The following is an 11220-nucleotide window of genomic DNA, read 5'->3' on the forward strand; positions in this document are numbered from 1 at the left end:
GCTTTCCTTTCTAAGAGCAGGAACAAGACAAGACTGTCTGCTCTTACTACTTCTATTCAACACTGTACCAGAGGTTCTAGTCAGGCCAATTAGGAAAGAAAAAGAAAAGGCACCCAGATAGGAAAGGAAGAAGTAAAACTATCTCTGCTCACATGTTATAAATAGAAAATCTTAAAGAATCCATTAAAAAATACCATAATAAACAAGTTTAGCAAGGTTGCAAGATACAAGATCAATATACAAAAATCAGTTGTACAATTGTATTTTGTACATTTGCAAATGAGCAATCTAAAAATGAAATTAAGAAAACAATTTCCATTCAAAATGACATCAATAAGAATAAAACACTTAGAAATAAATTTAACAAAAGAAGTTCCAAACTTTGAAGACTACAAAACATTACTGACATTAAATAAGTGGAAAAACATCACATCTCCATGCATCAGAAGACAACATGATGCCAATACTCCCTAAACTGATTCAGAGATTCAATGTAATCACTACCAGAATACCAACTGAATTCTTTGTGGAGATTAATTAGCTGATTATCAAATTCATATAGAACTTGAGGAACCAAGAATAGCTAAATAATCCTGAAAATGAAAAAAACAAAGGATTCATACTTTCTGATTTCAAAACTTTTTTCTTTTTCTTTTTTTTTTTTTTTTGAGACAGAGTCTTGCTCTGTCGCCAGACTTGAGTGCAGTGGTGCGATCTCGGCTCACTGCAACCTCCGCCTCCCGGGTTCAAGCGATTCTCCTGCCTCAGCCTCCCAAGTAGCTGCAACTACAGGTGTGCACCACCATGCCCAGCTAATTTTTGTGCGTTTTGTTTTTTGTTTGGTTGTTTGTTTTTTAAGACAGAGTTTTGCTCTTGTTGCCCAGGCTGTAGTGCAATGGCACAAACTTGGCTCACCACAACCTCCACCTCCCCAGTTCAAGTGATTCACCTGCCTCAGCCCCCCGAGTAGCTGGGATTACAGGCATGCACCATCACACCCAGCTAATTTTGTATTTTTAGTAGGGACAAGGTTTCTCCATGTTGGTCAGGCTGGTCTCGAACTCCCAACCTCAGGTGATTCACCCTCCTGGGCCTCCCAAAGTGCTGGGATTACAGGCATGAGCCACTGCGCCTGGCCAATTTTTGTGTTTTTAGTAGAAACGGAGTTTTACCATCTTAGCCAGGATGGTCTCGATCTCTTGACCTTGGAATCCTCCCACCTCAGCCTCCCAAAGTGCTAGGATTACAGGCAAAACTTTCTACAAAAGAATGGTAATCAAGGTATTGTGGTACTGGCATAAAGATAGACATAAATCAAAGGAATAGAACTGAGAGTCCAGAAATAAAACCATACATCTATAGTCAACTGATTTCAACAAGAGTGCCAAGATCATTCAAAGAGGAAAGAATAGACTTTTCAACACATAGTGCTGGGACAAATGGATATTCACATACACAAAAATTAACTTGGATATTCACATACACAAAAATTATCTTCCTTCACACCATATACAATATTAACTCAAAATGGATCAAACACTTAAATGTAAGAGCTAAAACTATAAAACTCTTAGGAGAAAACACAGGAGTAAATTGTATGTCTTCACGACCTTGGGTTTGGCAATGGATTTTTACATACGGCATCCAAAGCATGAGCAACAAAAGGAAGTAAAGTAACTTTCCACAAAATTTTAAACCATGTGCTTCAAAGGACATGACACAATGGAAGAAAATATTTGCAAATCATATGTCTAAGAGACTTATCTCTAGAATATATTCTTTAAACTCTTACCTTCTCAAAAGCAAACAGTCTAGCTGAACAATGGGCAAAGGATCTGACTAGACTTTTTTTTCAGAGAAGATATACAAATAACCAATAAGCACATGAAAAGATGCTCACATCAGTCCTCAAGGAAATAAAAGTCAAAACCACCATGAGATACCACTTCATGTCTACTAGGATGGCTCAATCAAAATGTCATATGATACCAAGTGCTTGCAAGGATGTTGAGAAATGGGAAATCTTACACAGTGCTAGTGGGGATGTAAAATGGTGAAGACACTTTGGAAAACAATCTAGCAGCTCCTCAAACATAAAGTTGTTATGTGACCCAGTAACTTCACTCCAAAGTATTTAGCCAAGAGAAATGAGAACACACGTGCACACAAAACTGTGTACAGAAATATGAAGAGTGGTATTATTCACAATAGCCAAAAGATAGAACCGACCCAAATGTCCACCAACTAATAAAGATACACTATACACTAGAATATTATTCAGCCACAAACAGGAAGGAAGCACTGATACATGTTACATCTTAGGTGAACCTTGTAAACATTATGCTAAGCAAAAGATTCCCCTCACAAAGTCCACATATTATACAATTTTATTCCTATGAAAATCTAGTACAGGGAAATCTACAGACACATAAAGTAGATTAGTTCTAGCTTAGGGTTGGGGTAGATGGGGGAATACAAGGGTGATAACTAAAGAGTACCGAGTTTCTTTTTGACATGATGAAAATATTCTAAAGTGTTCTGTGAGGCTGGGCATAGTGGTTCATGCCTGTAATCCCAGTGCTTTGGGAGGCCAAGGAAGGAGGATTGTTTAATGATAGGAGTTTGAGACCAGCCTGGGCAACATGGCAAGACCACATCTCTACAAAAAATTTAAACATTAGTCAGGCATAGTGGTGCATGCCTGTGGTCCCAGCTACTTGGTTGGGTTGATGATGGGCTGAGGTGGGAGGATTGCTTGAGCCTGGGAGGTTGAGGCTGCCTTGAGCCGTGACTGCATCACTGCACTCCAGCCTGGGTGACAAAGCAGAACCCTGTCTCTAAAAATGTATATATATATTAAGAAAATAAAGTGCACTGTGGTGATAGTTGTACATATCTGTGAATATTGTGAAAAAAATATTAAATCGTATACTTTTAGTGTGTAAATCATATGGTATTTAAATTATATTTTAAAAGACTATTTTTTTGAAAAAACGAAACATCCTGATATCAAAAGAGACTGTTCTTAATTTTAAACCTTCCAATATTTTTCTATATGGCATATTCAACAACACATTGAGCAGTAATCTCAATTTAACCCCAAAACAAGGTTTCCTCAAGCATTTGACCGGACGTGTAGAGCTTAATTATGAATTTCTACTAGATTTACAATGCCCCATCCCTGCCAAGATCTATTCAAAAACTGCTAGCTGTGGACCAGGTCTGCGGTACTTCGTGGCACCTCCAATTAACAGGCAGGAGATCCAGCCCCTATCTTTATCTCCACCACTCAGTCACACATTACTGGGCTTCAGTTTCCTCATCCATGCATCTGGCACGCTAGCCCTGGCCCTAACAAGTTCCCCAGTTGGTTGTGAGGATTAAATGAGATAATGAAAAGCTCTTTGAAAAGACGAAAGCATTATAAAAACAAGACATTATTCCTTAGCACTCCCTGCAAGACGCTTTACCAACTACCCCCCTGGGGAGAGAAGATTAAGAATATATAAATTAAAAATAAAACTTTACCTAGTGTTTTCAACCAAATTCAAAAAGTGTTTTACATTAATTAAGCTTTCAAGTTGATAAACTACTACATCATTTGAATATTTCCATCAGTCCTATAAAGTAAGAAATGATGTCACAGCCTTTTTCAGAGGACTGAATGTTTTCCAAGCAACGTATCTCATGGATACAGGACAGAAAAGTAGTAAGAATTATCAAATTCCATCTTTCTTTTTTAATATAATAATAATACCAAAAAAAGCCCTTAAAATTAAAAAATAATCTTTGTCACACTTTGAACATACTTAGCATTCCTTTTAAAGCATTTTCCCTGCTGGCAATGAATTTTGGGTTGCAGAGCTTTAAGCAGAAAAAGCAAATCCAAAGAGAAAAGGGGGAAAAAAAAAAAAAAGGAAACAAGCCAGATGCATCAGTTGTAAGCAAGCACTTTACAAAGGGAATGAAAAAGGAGGTCTGGCAGTCTCGCCTTCAGGGTTCCTCCCTTGAAGGATCTGGCCATTTATGCTACCACATTAATTCATAACAGGAGAGGGAGCCAAGTTCTCCAACTATGATTCTCTGTATTAAAAATATTTCTATTTTCCAAGTCATTTTACATAATTATCCCTTTTGATCATCACAGTATAAGAGAAGCAATGTTTTCCTACTCATGAATTGTAGAACCAGGAATAGTATGCAACACTCCAACTCTTTACCTCTCTGTACTGTCCTATGACCTACACAGACAGCTGAGGGCTCCCACCCCTGCACTGAGAGACTTGGCCAACGCTGACTTGCCTTCTGCTTGCCTAAGCCAAATTCCTGGGTCAACCCAGCACAGCTTTGAGTTCCTATCTGAAGACTTGCTCAAGGCTGTCAAAAAATTTACCTTTTGTTCTAGTCAACACCTGATGATAGGCCACTGATACTCCCTTCCACTTTCCTAGAGCATTTACTTAAAAAAAAAAAAAAAAAAAAAAAAAAAAAAAAAAAGCTTACAATTGCAAATCCTCCCTCTGTCCCTTTGAGATACATATGGTCCGTGACCTACTGTGGTTCAAGCTGTGATATTTTGGCTTGGCAATGGTGTGAAGGTGATACACATTCAGAGAAACTGTGCTTCAGAATGGTACAACCATTCTGTTTTTCACTTTCAGACATGAGATATTCAACACTTTATTATAAAATAGGCCTTATGTTAGATGATTTTGCCCAATGGTAGGCTAATGTAAGTGTTACGAACACACTTAAGGTAGATTGGGCTAAGCTATGATATTTTGTAAGTTAGGTGTATTAAATGCATTTTTTACTTATAATATTTTCAATTTACAATGGGTTTATCGAGACAAAATGCCATAGTAAGGTAAGAGCATCTGTATCTCCTGTAACTCAGGTGTGTCCTTCTCAAGGACCTGAAAGCTATTTCTCTGAAATGTAGTCATCAAGAAAAATAGAGCCTCTGTGCCCCAGCCTCTGGAAGAGGATACAATCCTAACTTCGGTGATTTCCAGTAAGCAGACACAGCTGGCCTCATCATATTTACACTGACTACCTCTCTTAGCCCCTTTTTGTACTTTTTCACTTCCCTGACTCTACTGAGCCCCTGCTTGCTTCCATTCCCTGTTCCCTCATTCTCCCTTTAAATCGCCCAATCGCCTCTGTACAAATTTGAATGGGCTCAGCTCTTTTTCCTACTGTCAATTTTACTGAATAAAGTATGTTTTTATCATTTTTAACTAATGTCCAGCTTTGTTTCTCTTTGACAACACAGAGGTAAATGTGGTCAAATCCTGTCAGCTCTCCTCTTCATTGCGTCTTGAACCTGACCCAAGTCACCAACACTGCCCTTCCTCTCTTTGCACCACCCCCAATACCCACCCCCAATATTCAGGGCTTCCCATCTCTCCCAGTGGACAAACCTCCTTTAAATCTCTCTCTGCCTCAAATCTCCCCCCTCCCAGGCAATCCCCTCTGCGTTTTCCTCCCAAAATGTGGGTTGCATCATATCTCCCTCTCTTCGAAAACATCTATGGTGTTGACAAGCTCATTAGCATTTAATACTCCGCACTGGCTGTTCTAAGCCTCAATTTCATTTATATCTCTAAGCTAATCTGCCAAGGGAAGGCAGGGACAGGAAGAAGTCTTTCACAAACTTCCAAGGGCTCAGAGTGTGACAGCATGGGGGATTGGGAAAAACATGTGGCCCAGCCATTCGCAGAAAGCCTCAGCCCTGTCCCAGCCATTGCCTGAAACTGTCCCATGAAAAAGAGTCATTATCTCCTGAAACAACACAGCAACTCAGCAAATCCTGCCTCATAGAGGCTAGAATTTGTCATTCTGCATCCTTTACTCTTTGGGCTTGCACAAAACAAACACCAAAATTAATGATACTGACAACCAGTATTTATTGAGTACCTTCTCCGAACCAAGTGTCTTGCCAAATGCTTACCTGTATTTTCCTATTTAATCTTCATATCATAACCATGAGGTAGGTACTCATTATTATTCTCATTTAACAGATGAAGAAATTGAAGTTTAACATGGATCTGCATCTTGTCCTATGTCTTTTCTCGTTTGTAAATCTACTGCTGTTACCCATTTCTCTTAATGTTTTTAAGGAGCAGCAGATTTACAAAAGAGAAAACACATTCCCATAAGTGGTAAGGCTGGGACATGAATCCAGGTCCCTGTGCCCCCAGAGCTTCTTAACTACTGCACATGCTGACAAGCATCCTAAGGGTTTTAAACAGCTGTTATTCAGCTTATGGTCTTCAAGCCATTTCTCATAACACATGGACTGCATTCCTTTTTGTCATCCTAGGCATTTTCCTCCAAATGTGGGCAAGTAAATCTAGAATGGAATAAAAATAGCACTCTAAGGAAGGTGTGGGCAGGTCAGAGTGGAGTGGGACTGCCCATCACCTCTCTCAATTCATCAAGGTAAATTTCAAATAGATTAAAGAGTTAAATATTTTCTCAAAAAAATCAGTGAAAAAACAAGAAAACAGAATGACAAATTTTTCAAAGCCCTGAAAGATTATTTTCTCAACCTAGCAGTAATACGGTTCTTGTGTTTTCCGTGTTACAAAGGACAATATTGAAGGATTTGACTACAAAAAAATTAAAGCCTCTGAACATAAAAAGTAACTAAAATATAAACACAAACAGCACACTGAAATAATGTTTGCAGGATGTATGACAAGGGTAAATAACTTTATTAAACAAAGAGTGTGTGCCAATAGATAAGAAAAACATTAAGGTAAATGGGTATCAGCAGGAGATTTACAAAAGAGAAAATACAACCTGTAACTAACATGTTGGGGAAAAGTTCAGCCTTACGAGAAACAGAAATGTAAATAACAAGCTCCTGATTTTCTTCTAATAATTAGCAAAAGATTAAGAAAAGATGTTCAATTCTCTTAGCGGATGTGACAAAACCAGTAGTCTTCTACTTTTTCTACAGGCAGTATACACTGGTAGAGACTTCTGGAAAAAAAAATTGGCAATAAATTTCACAGCTATGTTTTTAAGTCTTACAGTTAGGCTACTTCCCATTTTGTAGTAATATAAAATACACAAAGAGCTAAAAGGTGTAAGATAATCATAGTAGCTCAAGTTGGAAGTATTCAAAGATTACAGTAATAGAAGTATATCCATGTGATTTGCGCTATGTAAGTTATATCCACTTTATAAATTACTATTTTATAATGTAAAATAGCATGTCTATGGTTTTTAACATTAAAATATGTATTGTATGCAATGAATGGGCAGCATGAATATGCACACCCTCTATAACTATGCACAAACACTCATCCGAAAAAATAGGTGGACTAGGGAAGCATGATAAGGATTGCTGAGTCAGCCATTGGTGTTCATGGGTAACTAGGATTTTGTCTCATTTTGCCAACTTACATGCATATATATACATATATATACACACAATTTTATGCTATGTATCAATATTTCTCTCAAATTTTGGTTTATTATGTTTTATTTGAAAATCTTTTATTAATATTGTTTGAAAAAATTAAAAAACATAAGCACAAAAAGAAATACCTTGAAATTGTAACTCTAAATCATTCCAACTATTGTAAACAGCTTGATATGCAACTTTCAGTACTTTTCAATAATAATGGTAAATCGTAATAATAATTGACCTTTGTATGTCATTTACTCTGTGCCAGGCACTGTTCAAAGTTCTTGATGTATATTAACTCACTAATTTCTCACAAAAATCTTATGAACTAGGTTCTATCATCATCCCCATTTTACAGATAAGAAAACTGAAGTATAAATAAGTTATTGGCTGAATATTACCCCACTAGATATTAGTAGGGCTAAAATTCCAAATATTTTGATCATTTGTATGTCATTATTTATTATTATTCTACATCCCAGTTTTAACAGTCGTTAAAAAGTAAAAGTTAATTAATGAGCAATGACTCATTATCCAATCCATTGTTTTGGACCGTCTACAATTTTCCAGTTTCCTGAGAGTATAAAAAATAATGGTAAGTGTTTACATTTATAAACAAATTTTTACACATTAGAAGTCAATTTCTCAGAATAAAATTCTGAAAGAAATATTGCTGAATTAAAAAGTAGAAAATTTTTATTGTCTTTTGGCTAAAAACTTCCCATATTTGGCAAAAGACATAAATATACAGATTTAAAGAAGTTAAGTGTATCCCAAAGAGGATAAATCTAGGAAATCTCCATCAAGATACAGAGAGTCAAACTTCAGAAGACAGAGAAAATAAAGAAGTGAGAGAGAAACAACACTTTACCTAAAGGGGAAAATAATTTCAAAGAGAGCAGATTTCTCCTGAGAAACCATGGATGCCAAAAGGAAGGGGCACAATATTTAACGTGTGCTGAGAGTAAAAAATCGTCAGCCCAGAATTCTGTCTCCAGTGAAAATCGGTTTCAGGAATGAAGGAGAATCAAGCCATTCTCAGAAGAAGGAATACTAAGAAAATTTCTCACTAGCAGACCTACCCTAAAAGAATGGCTAAATTAAGTTATCTAAACAGAAAAGAAACATTAAAAGAAGGCAACTTGGCACTTCAGGAAGAAAGAAGTTAATACGAAAATAAATGAGTAAACACAACAGACATTTCTTCTCTTTGAGTTTTCTCCATTATGTTTGATAATAGAAGCAAAAATTATACTACTGGATCATGTGATTCTAAATGTATATAGAGGAAATAGTTAAGATAACTATAGACAGGGAAGAATAAAATGATGATAAAGGAGGTAAGATTTCAACAATCATTTGAACTGGTAAAATAATGGCATCAGTACACTGTAATAATTTATGCATATATATAACAAAATACCTAGAGTAACCACTAAAAAAGCTACATAAGTATATTTAAATACTACACATAAATAAAAAAGGGAATTCTAAAAAATTTCTAGTAACCCATAGAAAGTATGGGAAAAGGAAAACAGAAAAATAAAAACAACAAAGTGAACAAATAAAAACAAAAACTAAAATGGGATACTTAAACCCTAGCAGACCAATAATTCCATGAAGTGTAAATGGTCTAAATACACAAATTAAAATACACAGATAGGCAGAATAGTTTTTAAAATATGACCCATTTATATGCTGCATATAAGAAACTCACTTCATATATAATAATATAGGAACATTGCAAGAAAAGGAATTGGGGAGGGATAATATATTATGCAGACCCTAATCAAAAGAAGGCAGATGTGGCTATATTAATATCAGATAAGGTAAACTTCAGACCAAAGAAAATGACCAGAGAAAATAAGCAACATTATATGATGATAAAAGGGTCAATCCATCAAGAATACATTGCAGTCCTTAATATGTATGCACAAAAAATCAGAGCAATAGATGAAGTAAACAAAAACTGACAGAACTGAAAGGAGAATAGACAAATTCAGAATTAAGGTTGGAGACTTCAACACACCTTTTGCAATGACTGAGAGGACAGTTAGACAAAAAAATCAGCAAAGACATAGAAGAACTCAACAACCCCCATCAACCAACAGGATCTACTCAACAATTGTAGCACACACTACCACAGAACAGCAGAATGCACAATGTTTTCAAGTGCCTATGAAACATAAACCAAGATATATCATATGAGCCATAAAACTTCAACAAATGTAAAAGAATGGAAGTCATACAAACTGTGTTCTCCAACAGCAGTGGAATCAAACTAGAAGTCAATTAACTGAAAGATAACAGAAAAATCTCCAAACACCTAGAATACACTTCTAAATAATCTAAGAGTCACAGGGATATTTTAAAAGTGCATTGTACTAGCCAGGCGTGGTAGCTCACACCTGTGATCCCAGGACTTTGGGAGGCCGAGGTGGGCAGATTGCCTGAGGTCAGGAGTTCAAGAACAGCCTGGCCAACATGGTGAAACCCTGTCTCTACTAAAAATACAAAAATTAGCCAGCCGTGGTGGTGGGCGCCTGTAATCGCAGCTACCCAGAAGGCTGAGGCAGGAGAATCACTTGAACCCAGGTGGCGGCTGCAGTAAACCAAGATTGTGCCACTGCACTCCAGCCTGGGTGACAGAGCGTGACTCCATCTAAAATAAATAAATAAATACATTGTACTGAAAGAAATTAAAATACAGCATATGCAGATTTGTGGGACATAGCTACAGCAGCACCAAGGGGAAAATTTGTAGCACTAAATGCCTACAACTTTTAAAAAGAAAATCTCAGATTAATCATCTAAGTTCCCATCCCAAGAACCTATAAAAAAGAAGAGCAAAACAAATGCAACCAAGCAGAGGGAATAAAATAATAAAGAACAGAAATCAAAGACACAAAGACAACAAAGAAAATAGAGAGAAGGAATAAAACAAAAGTGCATTTTGTAGTTTTCAGCATACAAGTCTCATACATGTTTTGATGGATTTATACTGAAGGGTCAGATGTGCACAAGACTGGGTCTCTGCCAGCAGGATCACAAGTAAGCAAATAATCACAATACCATGAGACAGATGAGACCAAAATAGGCTGATGTGCCTTAAAGGAATGATGACAATCCAACTCCCTCTGCAACCCAAGATGAATGCTAGGACCAAACACACCAAGAAGTTATAAGAATCTGTACCAGGAATCAAAATTAGGAAAGGGCTCTGCCCACGTGGCATACACCTTGAAGATTTTCTGCTGAATATGTTGACAACTGGGGCAGTGTAAATGAACTCACAAGGGACAGAGTCCGATGACATTTGTGGAGGTGCAAAGACTCAGGTGCACCATGGGCCAAGAGATCAACTTCTCTAGTGCAGTAGATGGGAGTGCAAAGGGGAGACACAGGATGGGGAGGGGTGTGTGTGTGTGTGTGTCTGGATGGGGGCTTCACATCTGAGGAGACCACAAACAATGACAGACACGCTGCTTCTGTGGTCACTTCGTCAACCAGGGGCTCAACACTGTGACTGGAAGTTATCACAGGTGCTTTTTGTTCCTTTTCTGAGTGTTCATTCAACCCACATTTTAATGGTAAGTTTGATGAATGTGTAGTAAATAGTTTGGAAGACTTCATTTTAGTTAACAAATGAAAATAACACAAAAGCAGTACACAGCATTCCAATCCAAACAAAAACTTATTGCAACCAAAGCTTTAAGAAAATAAGTTGAGAAATTCTGAAAATAAGCTTCTATTTTTGAAGTGCAAGGTCAGGGCGAGTAAAGAATGCAGGCCCTCCTCCC

This window comes from Macaca fascicularis, chromosome 9, assembly GCF_037993035.2.
Source record: "Macaca fascicularis isolate 582-1 chromosome 9, T2T-MFA8v1.1".
Lineage (NCBI taxonomy): Eukaryota > Metazoa > Chordata > Mammalia > Primates > Cercopithecidae > Macaca > Macaca fascicularis.